Raw genomic sequence first — 26,627 nt, forward strand, 5'->3', positions numbered from 1 at the left:
TTTAAAGTTTAAAGCATAAGACTGAAGAAAGACCAGACAGGTGTATACATGTCCAGCCACCTTCAGGGGTGAACTAGCCCTACCACATTCTTTTCTTGCCCAGTAGAGATATAGTTGCTAGGTTACCAGACCAGATTTTCAGACCAGAACCATTTAGTGTCTTAGCATGTAAAGTAAAACAATCATTTCAAAAGTAAATTTCCCTTACACAGTCATGTAACTCCAAGGCATGTAACTCACTGCCTATGGCTTTTCCCTTTAAAAACCTTGTTGCCCTAGACCACCCTGCCATACTCCTCCTCTTCACCAAGGAGGTTGTTGTGACCCAGACTCGAGCTTGTATTAAATAAACCCTCATATGTTTTCAGTGGAGTCCATTCCTGGTGACCTTTTGGGGTCTCATGAACTGAGAATAACATTTGCGGGGCTCATCAGGATCCCCAAGACTCCAGGACCCTGACCTAGATGGTCTTATTGCGGCTCGTAAGTATCTAAGTGTGCATGTGTGTGATTACTTTCTGTCCTCTATTCTAAAAAATCCTCAGGTGTTCATATTGGTGATGGCAGCAGGATGTGATCAGAGGAAGACTTCAGGGTAATCACAGCTGCCAAAGTCAGGGGATTACCCCTGGATTCGTTGTGGGTTTTTTTTGTTGTTGTTTGTTTGTTTGTTTTCTTTTTCTTTTCTTTTTTCTTTTTTCTTTTTTTTGGTGGGCACTTGGGTAGAGTCCTGAGGTTGGGAGGTGATTCAGAATCACACACTGCTCTGGAGCTTTTGTGGCAGGGAAACCAGAGCAGTGATCTAAAGTTCCATGGATCTGAGCTTACCTTATGATCTGGCTACACGGCCACTCAGTCTGCACCTGTCCTATTTTAGTCCTTGTGTTTAGAAACTTCTTTGGCACAGATGTGCCTTTCCCAGAGGAAGAACCTGTTTCTGCTTTTGCCTTTCCAACCATGAACAAAAACCAAACACTTGGTTCTGGTTTTGTTTTCAGTAGTGTAGCAGCAAGTATGCATGCATTTGTCTGTCTATTTTGTTCCTTGTGTTTATGAATGTTTGTTTATATTGGAGTATGGGACTGTGATGATGCTATGAGACAGACTTGCTGTAATCCCTCCTTGTTCCTTTCAGCCCCTCCACCCTCATGCTGTTCATATTCCCCACATCCTGCTGTGGCAGAATCAAGTATTCTGGCAGCCAGAGGGAGAGAATGCAAGGGTGGGTCTGGGAATGAAATTGTCAGGACTGCTCCTGCCCAGCTAGGAGCTATGATTGTTGAGTGCATTTTCATCATGGTGGGGGCAGCAGCAGCAATGCCCCATGGCAGGAGTGGGCTGAGGGAATTGAGATTTCAGATCAACTGGTCTGGTATAATAACGGGCTGCCATTTCAGGCTAGTATAATTGTATGTAGCTCAATTTGGGGGAAGGCCACCTTCTAATGGAACAGGGAAGAGAGCCATTGAGAAATGGTCCACTACCCCTTTGGGTTTTCTTTCCTCTCCCTTTCTTTTTGTATACATTGTATTGGTACATTATTTTCTTGTCTTCTTTTATGGGTTTGTTTGTTTGTTTATGATGGTCTCAGTAGGCAGGTGACCAAACAGCTATGCACTATGGTGACTTTGCTTGCCCCATGCTCCTAGCACTATAAGCTGGGAAGCCTTTGGTCTTTGGTAGGAGAATGCCTCGGGGCGGGACAGATAGAGGACACCCAAGAGCAGGGTGGGCTGTGAGAGCTTTCTCAGACTGATAGGGCAATTACAGCTGGATGGAGTAAGAGAAGTTTTCTCAGTTTAAATGTATATATTGCCACTTCATATTTTTGACTGATCTTAAATGGTTAATATGCTCTGTATGTCTTGTTTATAGCTTAACAGTTATTGAATATGTCTAAAGATTAAATTCAAACTCTTGTTTAGAACATATATGTGTGCATATGTGTTTATTAGATCTACAGAAGCACAGATGTTTTTAAATAGCAACCATGTGGCTTTTCATGCATTGTGATGTGACTCCACCATTTTGAAATTGCCACGTGGGGTAGAACAAAGGAAAAGAGTGGTTACAGAACCTCTTAGTCAAAATGAATTTTGTTTATCCCATTTCCTTTTAGACTAAGAAAACAAGACTCATTCTAAATTGGTATTGAATTTAGAGATTGGATTGTTCGCACTGGTAAAATTTGGTTTTAAAATTTGATTCTGACTTTCAAAACTATGGTTATACTTTGTGGTTTTACTCATAAAAAGAGTAATTTATTTTCATATAGCAAAAACAAGTTTTGGAGAATGTTTAAATGTTTAAGACTATGACACATTTTAAAGTTTATCAGGCATTTAAAATAATGACCTTGGGCTATCTAACAAAGAACATAGAACAGTTTCTTGACCCTTTGGGAAGGTCAAGAGACCTTGGTATTTATTTTATTCATTTTACCAAATGAAACTAAGCCATATTGTTTGAAGCAATTAAGAAAAGTGCAGTTTTTACAGTGTATCATCTCAAGATGGTAAAAAACCCATGGCTTAGTAAAGAAATGTTGAGAGGATTTTGATGAAGGTTTTTATGTTGTCTGAAAAGCAAGAGAGAAGGCAAGAGACTGTGACAATAAAGAAAAGAAAGGGAAGGAAAGGAAAGGGAAAGAAAAGAAAAGAAAAGAAAAGAAAGGAAAAGAAGAGAAAAGAAAAGAAAAAAAAGAAAGGAATAGCTTGTCCAAAGTAACCGGAAGTTATATAGAATTTTATGGAAGATCAGAGTATGTATAGAAAGCCAGAGGACATATGAACTGTATTTGCTTTGGTTTTGCGTTCCTGCGAATATGATTTGAGAAAGAACTGTAAAATATGTTGTTTTTCACTTAAAAGGCTGGAGATTATTCGATGCAAAATGTCTGCTTATGCTCTTTAACAGGAGAATAAAACTGCAGCTCCATGTTACCATAGGGTTATACAGGGTTGTATTCAGGTAATTGTTAACTATTATATACCTACCACCAGCTCCTGAGTGAATGGATTAATGCCGTTTCTTTCTGGCTGACAGGTTTGGTATGGCCAGAATAGTTAAAGTACTGTTCTTTTATGCAGTTGGTTCTAAAACGTATTTGATTACAATTTTAGAAATTTTAGTTATGGGGAACTGTAAATGCTCCACAGTGCTATACTGTAGGCTGTAGTAACACCATCAGTGACACCTAATGGCTGTTTTGCATTGGCGGCCACAGTATGCAGCAACACATGGCTAGCCACCATGTTGGTTCATGGATAAAGAAGGTGGAGCCATGGTTTTACCACTATCTTTGTTGAAGGCTGCCAGCTGTATTCAGTTCCAAAAGTGCTAAGTGCAACTTTTTTCTTTAAACTTTTTGCTGTTCAATTTTTTAAATTAAGTTTTTATTTTTTATACTAATTAGAGCTTATTCACTTTGTATCCCAGCTGTAGCCCCCTCTTTCCTCCCCTCCCAATTCCACCTACTCCTCCTCATCTCCTCCTATGCCCCTCTCCAAGTCCAGAGATAAGGGAGGTCCTCTTCCCCTTTCATCTGACCCTAGCTTATCTGATCTCATCCAAACTGACTTCATTGTCCTCCTCTGTGGCCTGGCAAGGCTGAAGGTGTTTATCAGCTGAAGGTGTTCTCTGGATGAATTTTTGGTGTCATTCATGTAGACTATCATATCTTCTGCAAATAGTGATTCTTTGATTTCTTTTATTCCAATTTGTATCCCCTTGATCTCCTTTAGTTGTCTTATTGCTCTAGCGAAGACTTCCAGTACTTGGGCAGCCTTGCCTTGTCCCTGATTTCAGTGGGATTGATGTAAGTTTTTTTTTCCATTTAGTTTGATGTTAGCTATAGACTTGCTGTGTATTTTCTTCACTATGTTTAGCTATGTGCCTTGTATATCTGATCTCTCCAAGACTTTAAACATGAATGGATGTTGGATTTTGTCAAATGTCTAAGGAGATGATCATGTGGTTTTCCTCCTTCAGTTTGTTTAAATGATGGATTTCCATTTACTGAACCACCCCTGCATGCATGAGATGAAGCCTACTTGGTCATGGTGGATGATATCTTTTATATATTCTTGAATTAGGTTTGCCAATATTTTATTGAATATTTTTCCACCAATTCTCATAAGAGCAATAGGTCTGAATTTCTCTCTTTTGGTTGGGTCTTTGTGTAGTTTAGGTTTCAAGGTGACTGTGGCTATCTAGAATGAATTTGGTAATGTTCCTTCTGTTTCTATTTTGTGGAATAATTTAAGTTGAATTGGAGTTAGCACTTCTTTGAAGGTCTGGTAGAATTCTGTGCTGAAACCATGTGGCCTGGGCATTTTTTTTTTTGAAGAGAGACTTGTGGTGACTGCTTCTATTTCCTTGGGGGATATAGGACTATTCAATCTTTCTGCCTGATCTTGATTTAATTTTGGTAGATGGAATCTATCAAGAAAATTGTCCATTTCATTTAGATTTTCAAATTTTGTGGCATGTAGGCTTTTGTACTATGACCTAATGATTGTTTGGATTTCCTCAGTGTCTCTTGTTATGCCCCCATTTTGATTTCTGATTTTGCTGATTTGGATAGTTTCTATTAGCCTTTTAGTTAGATTTACTAAGGGTTTGTCTATAGTGTTGATTTTGTCAAAGAACCAGCTTTTGGTCACATTGATTCTTTGAATTGTTTTCTTTGTTTCTAATTCATTGATTTCAGCTCTGAGTTTGAATATTTCCAATCATCTTCTCTTCTTGTGTGTGTCTACTTCTTTTTATACTAGGGATTTTAGGTTTGCCATTAAATTGCTTGTCTAGAACTTCTTTTTGAAGAAACTTAGTGCTATGAACTTTCCTCTTAGGAGCACTTTCATCATTTCCCATAACTTTTGGTATGTTGTGCCTTCATTTTCATTGAATTTTAGGAAGTCTCCAATTTCTTTTTTTGTTTCTTTCCTGAGAAAGCTGTCACTGAGTAGAGAGTTGTTTAGTTACCATATGTATGTATGCTTTTGTAGTTTCTGTTGTTGTTGAGGTCCAGTTTTAGGCTATGGTGGTCTGAAAGGATACAAGAAATTATTTTTATTTTCTTGCATGTGTTGAGACTTGCTTTGTGTCTGACTATGTGGTCAATTTTTGAGAAATTTCCATGAGGTACTGAAAATAAGGCATACTCCATTGTGTTTGGTTGAAAAGTTCTGTAGACATTAGGTCTATTTGCTTCAGTAAATTTGCTCTGTAAGTGTCATTTCTCCCTATTTAGCTTTTGTGTAGATGATCTGTCCCTTGATGAGAGTGGAGTGTTGAAGTCTCCCACTATTAAGGTGTTGGGATGTGTGATTTAAGATTTAATCATGTTTTTATTTACAAAAGAAGGTGCTCTTATATTTGGGGCATAGATGTTCAGGACTGTGATGTCCTCCTGGTGGAATTTTCCTTTGATGAGAATGAATTGTCCCTCCTTATCTTTTTTTAATTTCTTTTTTAAGATTTATTTATTTATTTATTTATTTATTTATTATGTGTACATTATTCTGCCAGCATGTACAACTGCACACCAGAAGAGAACACCAGATCTCATTATAGATGGTTGTGAGCCAAAATATGGTTGCTGGGAATTGAACTCAGGACCTTTCCAAGAGCAGTCAGTCAGTTCTTAACCTCTGAGACATCTCTCCAGCACCCCCTCCTTATCTTTTTTGTTTAACTTTGGTTGAAAGTCTATTTTTATCAACAGTTTTGGCCTGTAGTTTTCTTTTGTTGTTGTTTTTTGTGTTTTACTAGATTGCTTATGACAGCAATGCTGGATTTCTAGAAAGAGTTTCAAAGGGTTCCTTCTGTTTCTTTTCCTTTTTTCTTATCTTCTCTTTTCTTGATAGTTTAGGAAGGATTATTGTAGCTCCTTTTAAATGTCTGGAAGAATTATGGTGTGACTTCAACTTAAGCAGACACACCCAAGTGGAGTAGATGATTGGAAATATTCAAACTAAGAAATCAATGAATTAGAAACAAAGAAAACAATTCAAACAATCAATGGGACCAAGAGCTGATTCTTTGAGAAAATCAACAAGGTAGACAAACCCTTAGCCAAACTAACTAAAAGCCAGAGAGAAAATACGCAAATCAGCAACATAAGAAATGAAAATGGGGGCATAACAACAGACACCAAATGAGGAATATGGGCATCATAATGGCATCAAATAGAGCTATGTTCCACAACAGCACAAAGTCCTCAGTATAAGCAGTTCTTGGGGTTATGCTTCTCCAAGACAAACTCATCATGACTATGCTAACGGGGGAGCCACATTCCACGAGTGCTACAGATGTTTTGCTGTTACTCTTGCATGGCTATCAACAGGACCAGGAAGCCAAAATAGTTTGCCTACATATGGGGAAGGGGGAAATGAGTTTAGCTCAGGCCCTGGGAAGAATTCAGGGTATTGGGTGCACTATGCCAGCCTGGAGAACCATATAACATGGAAGGACTTAGGGATTGCTGGGAGAAAATTAGCAGCTATGTCTGTTTTGATATGTTAAATATGAACCTCTGCCATTTGTTCCAGGTATGAAACCTATGTTTATGGAAATATAAACTTCAGAGAGAGCAGCATGTTCTCCATTAGGCAATGATTAAAAAATGAGCTCACAAGGAAGAAAGTCTCAACAGATACAAGAAAATATTTTTTCTTTCTTTATATCTTTCTAATTTTTTTTCTTTCTTTATATCTTCTTTCTTTTCTTTGATGGAGGGGGGGTACCCAGACTGGACTCGAAGTTTTGCTTATAAGTTTTGTTTTTCTACTTCATTTTTATTTTATTAATCATTGTTATTTTTTCACAATTTATTCATTATATATCCCTATTAAATGCTACTCCCTCAACTCCTACTGGTCCCACCCTCCTTCCCTCTTTCCCCCAATCCTTTTTCCTTAGTCCACTGAAAAGAGAAGTTCCCCTCCTCTGCCATCTACCCATACATTATCAGAACACTACTCAGCTATTAAAAACAGGAAAATAAAATTTCTGCTCTTATTTCTCCTCCATAGGCCACTGTGCTCAACTCAGAAGATTTCATACCTGCAAGCTTTTAGTGAAATCAACACTAGGTCTAATTCATTTCAAAGAGTCCCATCCCAAAGACACTGTTTTATTTACCATCTCATATCCAGAAACACATGAAATTTGAAATGCTATGAAATGTAAAACATTTTATCACAAGCATTTCCGAGAACGTGGTTTTCTTGCTGCCTGGAGACTGTTTCTCACCAGCCCAGAAAGGAAGGAGGGGCCAGAAGATGAGGTAGAAAGCTTGGAAGACCCACAAGCATAACAGTGATCAGAACACTCTGGGAACCACCTCAGAAAGTAAGTTAAACTTTAATTCCAGAAAACAGAGGGTATGTACCCCTTGGGGAGTGACTAGGATGCTCTAAGGATAGGTGTAGATAATTGTTTAAAACTGGGCATTTCAAGGATGCTTGATTTGCATTAAAAAGCACATTCCTATCATGTGAACAAGAACATGGAACCTAATTATCCTATATTTGAAGGGAGGGGAGAGTTATCAGGGATCTGTGTCAAAGGCCATTTATCAAACTTGATTGATGGCATCTATGTGTAAAGACACTCTCCAGATGATGTCAGGCAGAGAAAACCCATCCTTGCCATGGTTATACAACTAGGCCAGCAGCAGGGTCATACATAGAAGAGAAAGCCTCCTCCCTCACATCTCAAACTTCAGTCTGGGTTGTGATGTTTTTCAATAGAACCCCTGGAACAATAGGTTTGTGTACACAAAGAAACTTCTACAGGCTACCACTGTTGTGATACTCTCAGAGAACTTCCTGGCTGGTGTTAATTCACCATTCCCTACATATTCATCCACTGGACTAAAAGTTTCTTGTGTAAACTGAGGCAATTGAAAACAGTAAATGTTGAGAATCAGGATTATCAATAAGTCTTCCGTAAATACCTTATTATATAATACTGTTGCATGTAATTGATATTCACCATTCATTGTATTCTTTTTAAAAAATAAGTTTATTTACTTTAAATTCCAATAGTAATCCCCCTCCCTTCTCTGCCCCATGACTACTCTCCGTTCCTATTGCCCCTTAATATATAATACTGTTGCATGTTCCCTTCAGAAAAGGGAGGTCATTTCCATTGAGCTAGTTTTACAGTTCCGTTGCATCTCAGTGGACCAAAGTACACAAAGGCCTTTCCAAATTGCTTATACTCACAGAATTCCTCTCCAGTAAGGATACTTTTATGATGATGATGATTCTAGATTTATGCAAGGCCTCACCATTTTAACACATTCATAAGTTTTTCCTCTATTATGAATCCTTTCATGATGATGAAGATTATACAAATGTGGAATGGTTTCACCATGTTTAAAGCACTCACAGGCTTTCTGTCCGTTAGGATTTCTTTCATGAGTGTGAAGATGATTCTGAAGTCCAAAAGTTTTTTCACATTGGTTACTGTCAGACATCTTTCCAGAATGTGTTCTTTTATGTATTAGGAGATGTTATGTGCAAAGGCTTTGCCACATAGTTATATTCATATGGTTTCCCTCCAGAATGTGCTGTTGTCTTAGGAGATGATTGTTACATGCAAAGGCTTTATCACACTAATTACCCTAACAAGGCTTCTCTCCACTGTGTGTCTTTTCCTGTTTTTGGAGACTACTCTGCTGTGCAAAGGCTTTATCAGGTTGGGTATATTCATAAGGTTTCTTTCCAGTATGTGTTCTTTTATGTCTTATGAGATGACTGTTTTCTGCAAAGGCTTTGCCACACTCATTACATTCATAAGGTTTCTCTCCAGTGTGTGTTCTTTTATGGCTCATGAGATGACTGTTTTTTGCAAAGGCTTTACCACACTCATTACATTCATAAGGTTTCTCTCCAGTGTGTGTTCTTTTATGGCTTAAGAGAGTACTGTTTTCTGCAAAGGCTTTGCCACACTCATTACATTCATAAGGTTTCTCTCCAGTGTGTGTTCTTTTATGGCTTAAGAGAGTACTGTTTTCTGCAAAGGCTTTGCCACACTCATTACATTCATAAGGTTTCTATCCAGTATGTGTTCTTTTATGTCTTATGAGATGACTGTTTTCTGCAAAGGATTTACCACACTGGTTACATTCATAAGGTTTCTCTCCAGGGTGTGTTCTTTTATGGATTAAGAGAGTACTGTTTTCTGCAAAGGCTTTGCCACACTCATTACATTCATGAGGTTTCTCTCCAGTGTGTGTTCTTTTATGGCTCATGAGATGACTGTTTTTTGCAAAGGCTTTACCACACTCATTACATTCATAAGGTTTCTCTCCAGTGTGTGTTCTTTTATGGCTTATGAGATGACTGTTTTGTGCAAAGGCTTTACCACACTGGTTACATTCATAAGGTTTCTCTCCAGTATGTGTTCTTTTATGGCTTAAGAGAGTACTGTTTTCTGCAAAGGCTTTGCCACACTCATTACATTCATAAGGTTTCTCTCCAGTGTGTGTTCTTTTATGGCTCATGAGATGACTGTTTTTTGCAAAGGCTTTACCACATTGATTACATTTGTAAGGCTTCTCTCCAGTGTGTGTTCTTTTATGCCATATAAGAACAGTGATATAGGGGAAGGTTTTCCCACATAGAGTGCATTTAAAGGGTTTCTCTCCAGTATGACTGCTTTCATGCCTGCAAAGAAAATTGGCACATGTGAAAGATTTAACACCGTCATTTCATTACACTAATAAATATATTTATCTATATGAATTAATTTCATAATTTGGTCTAATGGTAAAGAAGAATCAAATTTAAAAGTTTTATCACATTATTTACATTCACAGTATTCCTCTTCATTATGGGTATTTTTGAAGATCCCTGTGATGGTAAGAGAATTTGTTATGTGGATCACTTTTATAGCATCATTTTTCTGTAAGAGGTTTTCTCCTATATATGAAGAGTATTTAAGAATTCAGAGTTTTACCACAGCAATCCCATTCACAAATTTTTGTACTGTATGAATGATACTTCATTTACAAAGTGAGCCAGGAAAAGCAGAAGTTCCAAATTCCTAGTATTCATAGGTATTTTCAGCAATATGAGTTTGCTGATAAATTCTCAGTGAAGTTGCAAAGCCAATTAACAGTAACCATTTATCACATTCAGAAAATTTACTCACAGTGGGGACTACTACCAAATCAATTGTTCTTGGAGAAAGACAGGGACACTGCTTCTTTCAATATCCCTATGATCATGTGTCTTAGAATCATTTTGACATATGATATACCAGTTTAATTTACAAAAATAATAAAGATTCCCACATTGAATTAACACAGTTTGTTTTTTGTTCATCATAGATATGTCATATAGGGATTAAGGTTTCTCCACAACAATATTCTTGATTCTCATAAGCTGCTTCTTTCACTAAACTTTACAAAGTTACTGCACGAAAATGAGTAATACTGGTTCTACTATGAAATTTTTGCTTATTAGAAGGTTTTGGACACATACTGATCACCAATTCAGTGTGCATACCTCTTACAATATCTGAGTAGATAGAATGAGACTAAACAGATTGGCAGTTCAAGTCAGTAGCTGTAATGTCCATATGATTCAAATGGTATTTTTGTTACAATATTATTTTATTTTCTTCTATCTTAGGGAAGTGCCTTGTAAACACAAATCAGATACCTGACATTGAAGTACATGGAATTATGAGATTTTAATGATCATCAGTACACGTAAAGCAGTGCTGTTTTTACACTGTTGCTTTTCTTTAAAACTTCCAGGACACAGCCATGTGTGCTGGTACATGCCTTCAATCCTAGCACTTGTGGAGGCAGAAGCAGGCATATCTTGCTTGTTATTTTGAGGTCAGGCTGGTCTAACAAGCAAGTCTAAGAAAGTCACAGATACCCAGAAAAAATCTATTTCAAAAACAGAAAATGAAAAACAGCCAATAAACAAACAAACAAAAAACACCAAACTTCCAGGACACATTAAAATTTAAGATTCATATCTGTATCAGTGTGCACATAATGTTACCTTTTATTACTTATGGAACTTTGAAAATGTTCTTCAATATTATGGTCATCCCAATTGTAGCCTAAAATATAGTACGAGAAAATATATATTATTGGAAATAACATGTTATTATTAAGGCAAAACTTAAATCATTATCTTCTGTGACCCTTAGAATCATGCCTGATTTATTTACCACATTCCTCCTCATTCTCAATTGGAATTACAGAAGAGGATCAATAACAAAGTAAGAGTTGTCTCTTTATTTTAAAAGTGAAAGAAAATTTGCAGTCTTACCTATAGCAGTGAGGTTTTCACAGGTCTCTAGCATCACATCTTTGTAGAGTTGCTTCTGGGAAGGTTCCAGCAAGGCCCACTCTTCTTGGCTGAATTTCACATGCACATCATTGAAGGTCACTGAATTCTAAAATATGCCATACATTTGTACAACAGAAACAGTGGCAATGATATGATTTATACGTCATTGTCAATATAATCATATAATTCTACTGCTTCTTCCATTTATTTTCTGACACAGAAGTGCGAATGTTATACAGTTGGGTGCTGTGCGTGATGTGAAGTAGGGGAGATGAAAAAGCCTAAAGGTTAGATTGAAAAAAAAAACAAACAAACAAACAAAAAACAAAGACGTGCTTCAAAAACCTGTGTTTCATCAGTTTGTAAGACATGAATATAAAGTAGCCATTAGTTGGGTACTTGAGCAATCTATGAATCATTTTCAGTTACTTGGGTGAGTAGGTCAGGACCCTGTCATGAGAAAGGTGGAAGGACAAAACACAGTCATGATATTTTATATAGCAACAAATGAGATGTGTTGATCAGGGGACACTGAACAGATGGGTAACATCAGTCAAAAGACAACATGGTACTGAATATTATGTTTTGACCAGGGCTCAGGGATGTGGCATATCAGTATGTGAAGAGGGGGACTCATATATTTGTGGAAGGGAAAGTGGACTACAGTGAATACATGGATAAAAATAATGTGAGTGGCAAGCAACAACAATCATAGCCAATAGCACCATATTTCTGAGTGACCAGACAAAAGAAAAGGAATAGAACACACGATTATTCTTTGATCATTGTTTTGTATATCCTCCTTACTAAATAATGTAGTCTATAGATTAAAAATAAAGATTAAAACTTTCTATTAAAAAAGAAGTATTAATGTTATCACTAAGTCATTTTAGAAGAAAACGGAATAACAAGTTTTAACTCTATCATATATGAACTTTTTGAAGAGGATATAGCTTTGTAATAGACATGGCAATTAATGTGGACAAAGACAAACAGAGAGAAGGGTTTGAAATAGAGAGACACAGACATAGAGACAGAGACACAGAGAGAGAGAAATTTACAGATGATCAATACTAAGTACAGATCAGAGAAATTTATTAACAGTTATTAACTACAAAAAATGGTGGACAAGCTGGGTGTATTCTGTCATGCCTTCAATTCCATCACTCAGGAGGCAGACGCAGCTGTATCTTATTGAACTGGATGTCAGCATTATCTATTCAAAAAGTTCTAGGACAGCCAGACCTATAGAGTAAGACAGAGCCTCCTCTAAAAGTCAATCAAACAAACACAAAATATTGAAAGAACTCAGAGGTCTTTACTGAAGCTCCTACAAGGAATTATACATTCACTCCTGTTGTATATTTATTCTCCAGAAATTGCACTGCCACAGCTTAAACTGTAACTTCAATGATATCTTACTAAAAGGGAATGCATGTTTAAACACCTAAAAATAGAAAGATGAAAATATTAACATGTAAATGTAAATGCTGATCATAAATAAGCAACATAAAACAGGACAGATGGCTCAGCAGTGAGGAGTTCTTGCTGCTCTTTCAAATAATTGGGCTCAATTGTCAGTGATTACCTGGGACCCACTACTATCAATTGCTATAAGTTCATGAGTTCTGAAGACATCTTCAGACTACTGTGAGGATTAGGCACGCAAGAGGTGCATATTCATGCATACAATCAAAATACTCATATTCAGTAAAAATTAAAAATAGATCCCAGATATATTTGGTCCTTGTGGAGCTCCTATCCTTTCCCCATCAGACTAACTCCCCTTCTTTCTTATGATTCCCTGTACTCTGCCAAAGGTTTGGTCATGAGTCTTTGCTTTGAAAACACTGCTAGTTAGAGTCTTTCAGATGTGCTCAGTAGACTCCTGTCATACGTTCAATGCACATCAAATCTGTCTTTCTAAATGAGGATTGATCATCTTACCCCATGTCCGCTCAATTGATTATCTTTTTTCTCTTTGGTCTCCCCAAGCCTGAAGGGAGGAGCAGTCCTGTTAGGCCACAGAGGAGGGCTTTGTAGCCAGTCCTGAAGATACCTGATAAAACAGGATCAGATGAATGGGGAGGAGGTCCCCCCTATCAGTGAACTTGGAAAGCGGCACGGTGGAGATGAGGGAGGGAGGGAGAGACTGGGAGGGAATGAGGGATCGGGACACGGCTGAGATACAGAGTTAATAAAATGTAACTGATAAAAAAAATAAAGAAAAAAAACTGTAAAAAAAATAGATCCCAGATGGTTGGGATGATTGCATACTGTGTCTGATAAGCTGGGTAGCAGAGACTGCATGGCATCCAATAGTTGGATCTGTGGGTCCCAACTGACTGTGTTTCAAATGTAAGAAGAAAACCAATGATGAGGTAAACAATCGGGTCCAACCTCAGAGCACCCAGCTAATCTCTGGGAAAGTTCCTGGGATGTTGCAGCAGGAATAAGGTTTTCAGGCAAATGGACCCAAGAAGCAAGCAGGAGTAGCTATTCTAATATCTAATAAAATAGACTTTCAACCAAAATTAATTTAAAGGGATGAGGAAGGGGGGAATCCAAGATGGTGGTGCCAGAAGGACATTGGGTCTGAGGAGTAGGACAGCAATGTTGGTACAGCAACTAAAAGACTGAACTCTGGGCCCTAAAACAACAGAGATCCTGTTTCCCAGGTGAGAGGAAACTCCACGGTGTGGGAGTCAGGCAGGTCCACTCTCAGGTCACTCAGCAAGAACCCGGAAGATATCCCGGGTCCCAGGATACACCTTTCTGTCCTGATAAACTTTCCAGACTAAATTATGTTCTCCAGGGCACCATAGACTGGGAGCCCCAGTCTAGGAAAAAAAAACAGGGAAGAAAGCAGGACTGACCTCAGGTCACCCATTTTATCCCTGGAAAGGTTCTGCAGACCGGTGGGTGCACAGCCGCCAGGCCTGAGTGTGCCTCCAGCTGCTAGGCTTATATGCCCTACTCTCCATCACAGAATTGTGTGCCCCCGGACACTAGAGGCTGGGTTTCCCTGTCTGGAGAAAACCTCACAGGCAGGGAAACAGCAGGTCCCAGCTTAGAGAACTCAGCCAACTCTCCACACACACACTACATCCACCATACACAGGAACATTTTTTGAAAAGTTCTCAGCTTCTTTCCCAGTCACCAGCTTGGAGCCATCATTGGCAAGTGCCTATGCATTCTACACACCACGTCAAACACCACAGACTGAGTCTTCCTATTTGGAGAAATCCCTAAGGTGGGGAAAATATCTGGCCCTACCTCAGGACACCTAGCTCCAGAAAACTTTCTGGTTATCCACAGGATCCATACTCTAGCCTCCTGCTGTATACATGAAAGTGGTGCTCACCTGCCACTGATTACCACTTGGCTACTGTGGTATAGAGCTCCAAACTCAAACCTACAGAAGCCTGGGTTCACTGAGATCAACCCCCAGATACTGCTCCAAAGGACAACCAGTTTTCCCTAACTAAACTGACCAAACCAGAAGGCACCCAGGTTACAGCAGCAGCTCACTAAATTTACAGCAAGAAACCCAGCAGCAGGGCAGCTGTCTCCAGAACTTCTCTGGGTGAGAGGATAGCCCCCTTTACTAACAAAGGCAACAATTACTACTCAGGTCTCTATGCCTGAGATGAGCTGTGGCAATTCTTGAAAAACACCTGCCATTCATTGACCATACCTAAAAAACGGAGGAGAGCTCCTTTGGGAAAAATCCTTCTGCCAAGGGGATTCGACCCACCACAGGATTCCAGGAAGTACCAGAAACTAACACCCAACACCTAAGATATACCAATGGGTAGAGGCCAGTGTAAAAGCTCAACCAACAAAAGACAAACAATATGGCATCTCCAGAACCCAGTCATTCAGGAGCAAGCAGCCCTGGATACCCCAGCATAAAGACAATTTCAGGCCAATCACTCTTATGAGCATTGATGCAAAAATACTCAACAAAATACTTTGCAAACCCAATACAAAAATACATCAAAGATATCATCCACTACAGCCAAGCAGGCTTCAGGCCAGGTATTCAGGGGTGGTTCAATATGCAAAAATCTATCGATATGATCCACCATATTAACAAACTGAAAGAAAAATAAACACATGATAATCTCCTTAGATGCTGAAAAAGCATTTGAAAAAATCCAGCATCCATTCATTTTTAAAGTATTGGAGAGATCAGGGATACAGGGCATATACCTAAACATAGTAAAGGCAATATACAGAAAACATATAGCCAACATCAAACTGAATGGAGAGAAACTTAAAACAATCCCACTGAATTCAGGGACAAGGCAAGGCTGCCCCCTCTCTCCATATGTCTTCAACATAGTTCTCGAAGTCCTTGCTAGAGTAATAAGACAATTAAAGAAGATTAAGGGGATACAAATGGGAAAAGAAGAAGTCAAAGTATCACTATTTGTAGATGATATGAGAGTATACCTGAGTGACCCCCAAAATTCTACCAGGGAACCCCTAAAGCTGACAAATACTTTCAGCAATGTGGCTGGATACAAAATCAACTCAAAAAATCAGTAGCCCTTTTGTATACAAATGACAAAAGTGCTGAGAAAGAAACAACACCCTTCACAATAGTCAAAAAGGACATAAAGTACCTTGGTGTGACCCTAACCAAGCAAGTCAAAGACTTGTATGAAAAAATTTCAAGTCTCTAAAGAAAGAAATAGAAGATATCAGAAGATGGAAAGATCTCCCATGCTCATGGCTTGGCAGGATAAACATAGTAAAAATGGTCCTCTTACCAAATTCAATCTACAGATTTAATGTAATTCCCATCAAATTACCAACACAAATCTTTACAGACCTTGAAAGAAAAATTCCCAACTTCATATGGAATAACAAGAAACCCAGAATTGCTAAAACAATCTTCCATAATAAAAGATCTTCTGGAGGTATCTCCATCCCTGATCTCAAGCTGTACTCTAGAGCAAAAGTAATAAAAACTGCATGGTACTTGCATAGACACTAACTAGTGGATCAAAGGAATTGGATAGAAGTCCCAGAAATACACCCACACACTATGGACTCCTGATTTTTACAAAGATGCCAAAACCATACAACGGAAAAAAGATAGCATCTTCAACAAAAGGTGCTGGTCTAACTGGATGTCTACATGTAGGAAAATGAAAATAGATCCATAATTACCACTCTGCACAAAACTAAAGTTCAGGTGGATCAAAGACCTCAGTATAAAACCAGACATACTAACCCTGTTAGAAGAAAAAGTGAGGAAGAGCCTTGAACTCATTTGCACAGGCTACAACTTCCTGAACAGAACACCAACAGTGCAGACTCTAAGAGCAACAATCAATAAATGGGACCTCATGAAACTGAAAATCTTCTATAAGTCAAAGGAAACTGTTTTCAAAACAAAACGACTGCCTACAGATTGGGAAAGGATCTTCACTAACCCTATATCTGACAGAGGGTTAATATCCAGTATTTATAAAGAATTCAAGAAGTTAAACAGCAACAAATCAAGTAACCCAAATTAAAAAATGGGGTACAAAGCAAAACAGAGAATTCTCAATAGAGGAATATAGAATGGCAGAGAAACACTTAAAGAAATGTTCAACATTCTTAGTCATCAGGGAAATGCAAATCAAAACCACCCTGAGATTTCACCTTACACCCATCAAAATGACTAAGAAGAATAACTTAAGTGACAACTCATGCTGGATAGGATTTGGAGAAAGGGGAACCCTCCTTCATTGCTGGTGGGAATGTAAACTTATACAACCACTTTACAAATCAACCTGACACTTTCTCAGACAATTAGGAATAGCGCCTCCTCAAGATCCAGCTATACCACTCCTAAGCATATATCCAAAAGGCGCTCAAGTATACAACAAGGACATCTACTCAGCTATGTTTGTAATAGCTTTATTTGTAATAGCCAGAAGCTGGAAACAGCAGAGATGGCCCTCAGTTGAGAAATGGATACAGAAATTGTGGTATATCTATACTATGGAATATAACTCAGCAATGAAAAACAAGGAAAACATGAAACTTGCAGGTAAATGGTGGGAAGTGGAAAAGATCATGCTGAGTGTGGTATCCCAGAAGCAGAAAGACTCACAGGGTATATACTCACTCATAAGTGGATATAGAATATAATATATAGGATAAAAATACTAAAATCTGTACACCTAAGGAAGTTAATCAGGAAGTATGCTGGTTAAGATGCTCAAACCCCATGCAAAAAGGCAAAGAGGATGGACATCAGATGATGGAGAACAAAGGAACAGGACAGGAGCCTACCACAGAGGGCCTTTGAAAGGCTCTAACCCAGAAGGGTGTCAAGGCAGATGCTGAGACTCATTGCCAAACTTTGGGCAGAGTGCAGGGAATCTTATGGAAGAACTGGGAGATAGTAAACCTGGAGAGGACAGGAGCTCCACAAGGACAGTAACTGTTCCAAAAATTCTGGGCACAGAGGTCTTTTGTGAAACTAATATGCCAGCCAAGGACCACTCATGGAGATGGCCTGAAACCCCTGCACAAAAGGTAGCCTATGGCAGTTCAGTATTCAAGTGGGCTTCATAGTAATGGGGACAGGCAGTGTCTCTGACAGGAACTCATTGGCCTGCTTTTTGATTTTGATCACCTCCCATTGAGGGGGAATCAGCCTTGCCAGGCCACAGAAGAAGACAATGCAGCCACTCCTAATGAGACCTGATAGACTAGGATCAGAGTGAAGGGGAGGAGGACCTCCCTTATCAGTGGACTGGGAAAGGACCAGGGGTGGGAAAGATGGAGAGTGGGATTGGAAGGGGAGGAGGAAGGGAGGTACAGGGGGGATACAAAGTGAATAAACTGTTATTAATAAAAATGTAAAAAGAACACAATAAAATGTTGAAAGATTTTTTAAAAACTATGCTGTTACACATAGTTTCAAACTATGAAAATATTGCCTGATGTCAGTTATTGCTCCAAAATATAAATAAATAAATAAATAAATAAATAAATAATGAGGAAGACTACTTCATACTCATCAAAGGAAAATTCCACCAAGATGGCATCTGTATTCTGAGCAACAATGCCCCAAATACAAGGACACCCACATTTGTAAAAGAAACATTAATAAAACTTAAAGAACATATCAATCACCGTACATTAATAGTGGAAGAAGTCAACATGTCACTATTATCAAGGGACAGAGCAATGGAAAAGAACTTAAACTGAGAGATAATGACACTAATGGATGTCATGAATCAAATGGACCTAACAGATATCTAGAGAATTTTTAAACCCAAAAAGAAAAGAATCTATCTTCTTTTAGCACCTCATGGACCCTTCTCCAAAACTGACCATACAATAGGTCACAAACCAGGCCTCAAAAGATACAACAAGACTGAAATGATATCTTGTACCTTATCAGACCATGATGGACTAAAGATGAACCTCAACAATAACAGAAATAATAAAAAGCCTACACACACGTGGGAACTGAACAACTCCCTACTCAATGAAATCTAGGTGAGGAAAGAAATAAAGAAAGAACTTCCTACAGTTCAATGAAAATGAATGCACATCATACCTAATCTCGTGGGATGCAATGAAAGCAGTCCTAAGAGGACTTTTAATATCACTAAAGGCCTTCATAAGCTATTAGAGACATCCCATACAAGCAACTTAATGGCACACCTGAAAGCCCTAGAAAAAAAAAAAAGAAGCAAACACACGCAACAGGAGTAGACCACTAGGAATAACCAACATCAGGGCTGAAATCAATAAATTAGAAACAAAGAAAATAATTTAAAAAAATCAACGAAACCAAGAGCTAGTTCTTTGAGAAAATCAAATATATAGACAAACTCTTAGCCAAACTAAGTAAATGGCAGAAAGACACTATCCAAATCAACAAAGTCTGAAAGGAAGACAGAGAGATAACAGACACTGAGAAAATCTGAAGAACCATTAGCTCTTATGTCAAAAGCCTATATGCCACAACATTTGAAAAATCTAAATGAAATATACAATTCTCTTGTTAGATTCCACTTACCAAAGTTGAATAAAAATCAGGTAAAGATATTAAAGAGACTTATACTGCCTAAAAAAATAGAAGCAGCTATCAAAATCCTTCCAAAAAAAGAGCCAAGGGCAAGATGATTTCAGAGCAGAATTCTACAAGAACTTCAATGAAGAGTGAAAACCGATATTCTTCAAATTATTCCACAAAATAGAAATGGACACAACATGACCAAACTCCTTTTGTAAGACCACAGTTACCTTGATAAATCCTAAAAGACCCCAAAAGAGAAAGAAATCTTCAGACCAATCTCTTTTATGAACAATGATGCAAAAATACTCAATAAATTAACCACAAACCAAATCCAAGAACATACCAAAAATATCATCCAACATGACCAAGTAGGCTTCATTCCAGGCATGCAGGGATGGTCCAATATATGGAATCTTAATCCATGATATAAACAAATTGAAAAAAAATAGCACAGGTTCATTTCCTTAGAAGCCAAAAAAGCATTTGACAATATCCAACAGTTATTCTTGTTTAAAGTCTTGGAGTGACTGGGGACAGAGGCACAGATCTAAAAATAGTAAAAACAATATACAGCAGTCCTATAGCTAACATCAAACTAAATGAAAAAAAGTTAAATCAATTCCACTGAACTCAGGGACAAGACAAGGCCACACACTCTCTCCAAATCTCTTCAGTACAGTACTCAAAGTCCTATCTAGGGCAATAAGACAACTAAAGGTGATCAAGGGGATACAAATTGATAAGGAAGAAGTCAAAGTATTGCTATTCACATATATGACAGTATATAAAAGTGACCCCAAATATTCTACTGTAGGAAACTTCTACAGTTGAATAACACTTTATCAAAGTGGTTGGATATAAAGTTAACTAAAAAAAAAAATCAGTAGCACTCCTGTATGCAAAAGACAAATGGACTGAGAACGATTTAGGAGAACAACACCCTTCACAATAGGTAGGAAAAAAAGAAAACAACATAATGTATCTTGGAGTTATCCTCAACAAGCAAGTGAAAAACCTGCATGAAAAAAAAAATAAACAACTTTAAGCCTCTGAAGAAAGAAATTGAAAAAGATACCAGAAGAGAGAAATATCTCTCATGCTCATGGGTCAGTAGGATCAACATAGTAAAAATTGCTATCATACCAAAAACAATCTATAGATTAAATAATATTCCCATCAAAATATCAACACAATTCCTTAACGAACTTGAAAAAAACAATTCTCAGCTTCATATGGATAAATAAAAAAGCCAGAATAGCTAAAACACTCCTGTACTATAGCAGATCTTCAGTAGGTATCACCATCCCTGATCTCAAGCTCTACTATAAATCAATAGTAATAAAAAATGCACGGTACTGAAATAAAATCAGAATGGTGGATGAATGGAATTGAAGTGAAGAGTCATAAATAAACCCACACACCTATCGACACTTGATTTTTGACAAAGAAGCCAAAACCATGCAATGGAAAAAGGACAGCATCTTCAACAAATGGTGCTGGTCTAACTGGAAGTCTACATGTAGAAAAATGAAAATAGATCCATATTTATCACCCCACATCAAACTACAGTCCAAGTTGTTCAAAGACCTCAACATAAAACCAGATACACTAAATCTGTTAGAAGAAAAAGTGGGAAAGAGTCTTGATCTCATTGGCATAGATAATAAATTCCTCAACAGAACACCAAGAACACTGGCTCTGAGATCAAGAATTAAGGAATAGGATCTCATGAAACAAAAAGCTTCTATGAAGCAAAGAACTCTGTCAACAGAACAAAATGACAGCCTACAGCCTGGCAAAAGATCTTCACCAACCCTACATACAACAGAAAGAGCTAATAAACAATATATATAAAGAGCTGAAGAAATTAAACTCCAATAATCCAAATATTCCAATTTAAAACTGGGGTACAGAACTATACAGAGATTTCTCCACAGAGAAATATCAAATGGTGGACATTAAATGCTCAATATCTGTAGTAATAATGGAAATGAAAATGACATTCCATCTTAAACCCATCATGATTAAGGTCAAAACCTGAAGTGACAGCAAGCTAGTGAGAATGTGGAGAAAGAGGAACACTCCTCCATTGCTGGTGAGAGTGCAAACTTATACAACCACTATAAAAATCAATCCGATGCTTTCTCAGACAATTGGAAATAGTGTTACTTCAAGACCCAGCTCTACCATTCCTGGGCATATATCAAAAAGATGATCCACCATTCAACAAAGATATTTGCTCAACTGTGTTCATAGCATCTCTATTCATAATAGCCTTAACAGGGAAACAAACTACATGTCTCTCAACCAAACCATTGTTTTACAGAAATTGTAGTACATTTACACAATGGAATGCACCTCGGGTATTTAAAAAATAAAGGAAACTATAAAATTTTCAGGCAAGTAGATGGAACTAGAAATGATCATCCTAAGTGAGTTATTCCAAAACCAGAAAGACATGCATGGTATATGCTCATTTGTAAATGGATAATGGCCATAATATTGGATAAACATACTACAATCTATAGACCTAAAGGAGCTAAATAAAAAGGAGGACCCTATGAAAGATGCTCAATTCTTATGCAAAAGTGGAAATAGAATCAACACCAGAAGTGACTGAGGAGAGGGAAGAGGATGAGAGCCTAACATACATATCCTCCAAAAGACTCTGCCCATTAGGGGTTCGAAACAGATGCTAAGATTCACAGCCAAACTTTGGGTAGAGTACAGGGAATCATAGGAAAGAGTGGGAGAATAGAATGTAGAAAGACCCAGAGCTGGCAGGACCTCCATAAGAAGACCAACAAGGACAACAAATCTGGGCCCATGGGGACTCGCAGAGATTGATGGACCCACCAAAGACCATTCATGAAGAGGAACCAGACCCCTGCTCAGATGTAGCTGATAGGCAGCTCAGTCTCCATGTTCGATCCATAGTAAGGGGAGAAGGTGCTGGCTTTGACATGGACTCTGTTGTCTGCTATTTGATCATTTCCCCTTGGTGGAGGGGGCATTGCTATGCCACAGAGGAAGAGGATGCAGGAAGTTGTAGTGAGACTTGATAGGCTGGGTTCAGATGGTAGGAGAGGAAGGTTCCCTGTATCTGAGATATAGGAAGTGGGATAAGGAGGAAAGAAGAATGGAGGGTGAGACAAGGAAGAGTCAAGGGAGAAGATACAATTGGGATGTTTAGTGGATAAATTATTTTTTAATTTAATTAATTTATTTATTGCAATGTGTTCACTTTGTATCCTTGCCATAGCCCCCTCCCTCATCTCCTCCCAGGCCCACCGACCCTCCTTCTTCTGGCTCTATGCCCTTTCTCTAGTCTCCTAATTGGGGAGGAATTCCTTCCCTTCTAGCTTATCAGGTCTCTTCAAGGATGGCTGCATCATCTTCCTCTGTGGCATTGCAAGACTACAACACTCAGGAGGAGGTAATCAAAGACTCGAGTTCATGTCAGAGAATAAATTAAAAAAAAACAAATTTAAATTAAAAGTGAATTAAATGGGAATAAAACAAACAAATAAAATAAAAAAAAAAACAAAATACAACAGGTAAGGAGAGTGTCACAAACCCACAATTCAATGACTCAGAAAGCTCAGATAGTGTTAGTGTCATCATTAAATGCCATCCTAAGAAATTAAATATACTCCCTGCCAAATTTCAAATGCATGATGTTGATGAAAATCAACACAATAGCCTATGCTTACATATACAAAACAAAACAAAATAAATACCTAAAACCATATATTCCATGCTCAGCAGCCAATGATGGTGATGTTGATGCCAGGCATGTTGGCCTACATTTAAGCCCAACACTCGACTGGAGTTAGAGCTAGAAGTTCAAAACCAGCCTGTCTACATACAAACTTTCAGGAAACATCCAGGAACTCTGGGACATTATGACAACACACAACATGCTGATAATCAGATTAGAAGAAGAAGGATGAGATCAAAGGTCCAGAAGACATTTTCAACAAAATCATACAAGAAAAATTTCTTAACCTAGAGAAGAAGATGTCTATCAAAGCACAAGAAGCATACAAAATACCAAAGATACTGGATCAGAAAAGAAAGTCCTCTTACCAAAGAATAATCAAAACTCTAAATATACAGAACGAAGAAAGAATATGAAAAGCTGCAACTGAAAACATACAAACCAAACTAACCAACCAATCCGACAAACCAAAACAAACAAAAACCAACCAAAAAACAAAAAAGGCAGATCTCTTGGAATTAATCCTGTATTCTCAGTAAAAATGCTAGAAGATGAAGGGCTTAGACAGAGTGCTTCTGACTCTAAAAAACTGCAGAAGCCAATACAATACAATACAAATTACTAACCATGCCCAGAAAGTTTCAATCACCAAATGGGGAAAATAAGATGTTCCATAAAAAGGTCAATTTTAAATAATATGTATCTATAAATACAGCCCCACTCAAGGTGCTAAAACCACCACCACCACAAAAATAACAATCACTGTTCAATGATATTTCTTAATAACATCAACCCAAATTCACCAATAAAAAGACACAGACTCACAAAATTGATGATAAAATAGAATCCACCCTTCTTCTAAGTACAACAAACAAAGCTTCACATCAAGATAGACATTATCTCAAGGTAAAGGGTTGGAAAAAGATATTCTAAATAAATGGACTAGAGTATCAAGCTTGTATAGAAATTTTAATATGTAACGAAACAGTTTCCAAAAAAAACTAATCAAAAGATGGCAAATGACATGACATATTAAAATAAAACATCCAGCAATATAACATTTCAACACTTAACATCTATGCCCCCAACCTAAGAGCACCCAAGTTATAAAAGAAACACTTCTGCAGCTTGCATCACATCCTGGCCCTCATAAACCAGTAGAGGAAGACTTCAATATATCACTCTCACCAATGGACAGGTCCTCCTGACCAAACTAAACAGAGAAATGCTCCAGCTAACTAACATCAAAAAACTAAATATACCCAAATGATGTTTACAGAACATCCACCCAAGCAAAAAAGATTGTTCCATCTTCACAGCAACTCATACATTGTTCTCCAAAACTGATGATATACTTGAACAGTGGAAGTATCAAAAGATATAAGAAACTTGCAATAATTCCATGAAATGAATATATAACATATCAAAACTCATAGTACACAATAGAAATGTTGACCAGAAGACAGTTCATAGCACTAAGTACATTTAGAAAAAAAAAAATCTGCAAGATCTCTTACTAGCAACTTAACAGCACACCTAAATACTGTACAACAAAAAGAAGTAAACAAAACTAAAAGGAGTAGACAATGAGAAACTGTTGAACTGTGTCTTCACAGGTAAAACTAAATGTCTCCACAGGAAAGGAATGGTGGATCCTATCAAAATTGATAATGATTAGATTTGAATAGTGGAGATCCCCTGAATAAGCAGAGGTAACTGTTCATCAGACAGCTTGGTCATTGAGTCCACACAAACTTATAAAGACTAGTTTTTTCTTCTTAAATAAAAAGGATACTAGAAATAAATTGGGACTTTGTACAGATGTTCATTTAGGTGTCATCCACCCAAAGAGCATCAGACCCGTCCGATACCTTTTTCTCAGAGGCGGGACCTGGGGCATCAACCCGCATGCCAATTTATTTCTAATATCAGAGATCAGACCTCTGCTCTTGCCTGATGTGTCTAAAACAAAAAGGGGGAACTGTAGAGAGCTGCGGAATGCTATGCCTTAAAGATGTAGCTGGTTTCCGCCTTCCATCTTCCCGATGGTGAGTGCTCTCTGTCACGAACAACTCCACATTTGGCCTAGGCCGAGGATCTGGCTTGCTTCCATGTATGAGGACCTATCTGCATTGCCCCCATGGCACGCCTGGGTTGGCTACCCAGAGGCTATTTAAGCTGTGGGCTGGCTTTCCCCGGGGTCCGAGGATTGTTCAATGTTCCTGAATAAACAGCATTGAAAAAAAAAAAGGATACTTTTGTTGTTTCATATGAAAAACAGTTAAGAGGTTTAAATGTATTAAGTAAATTCAAAGTTATAAACTTGTTTGAGATAGAATAATTTGGAGTGAATATAAAATTTTTGAGCAGTGTAGTGACAGACAGTGCCTTTAATCCCAGCAGAGACAAGCAGTTCACTATTATTTAGTTGTTTTCTGAATTCAGGAGTTACAACGACAGGGTGTTGGTGGTTCACAGCCTTAATCCCAGCATTTGGGAGGCACATGCCTTTTACATACCACCTGGGAAGCAGAGGCAGGCACATATGATTTACATTGATTTCATTTAAAAGCTACATGTAAAAGACAGGCTGAAAATCAAAGTGAATGCACTTTATTATCTAGAAATAAATACACTTTAAGGTATATTTATAAACTTTCAAAGATCTTTTAACTTTAATTGAGATATTATACTTTTTCTATTTCCAAAAAACCATTTTGCCCTATAAAAGATATAACATGCCTAAAAAGGTAGGACCCTCTCCCCTGAATTAGGGATGGGGCAGGTTTTGATTTAATCTTTTCAGGAGAATAAAATCTTCCAATTAATGAATATGGAGACAACTGGACACATGAAACTTCTGAAGAAAATGACAGATCACCAAAAGAAATTGTCAAAAGGAAAGAATAAACTGTCCAACTGGTATCACTCACCTTCATGTTGTCTCTTCTGCCTTCTACAGACATAGTGCAAATTGTCTTTATGTGATTGCTAAGGAACAATCCAAAATCTCTATCTCATATCAGAAAAGTCACCTGGTAAGAAACAGAGGAAAACAGAAAAATGAGGGATGGTTCTATTGTCATGAATCTCATAAACTTCTGGCATTATGTGACTTCTGTACTTACCACAAACTTCAATAATTGAGAACGTGTACAGTGATTGTGAAAGAATGAAGGGGTGAGAGAAAAAGCCAAAAACATAAGCCTAAAATATAGCCAAGTTTACATGAAAAGACCTAAGGAAACTCTAACATGAAAAATGTGCACTGGACCAGAGATAACTTTGATTGTTTTTTAATAAAAATCAAATAAACACAGATTTCACAAATCACACAAGACAAACTCAAAGTGACACCTAAACTGTTATATTTCTAACCCTCCATCTACTACTAACCTCCTTTCCAGAGAGCCCTTTTGCTCTGGAAGTGGAAAATGGAGTTGATCATAAAGATAAGCTATGGCTTGCAGTCCCTCATGTTCCCTGGTGGGTTCAGGCACATCCCAGCCCTTGCCAAAAGTCACACACAAAGCAATG

Source organism: Meriones unguiculatus (genome assembly GCF_030254825.1).
Source record: "Meriones unguiculatus strain TT.TT164.6M chromosome 13 unlocalized genomic scaffold, Bangor_MerUng_6.1 Chr13_unordered_Scaffold_41, whole genome shotgun sequence".
In the NCBI taxonomy this organism is placed as follows: Eukaryota; Metazoa; Chordata; class Mammalia; order Rodentia; family Muridae; genus Meriones; species Meriones unguiculatus.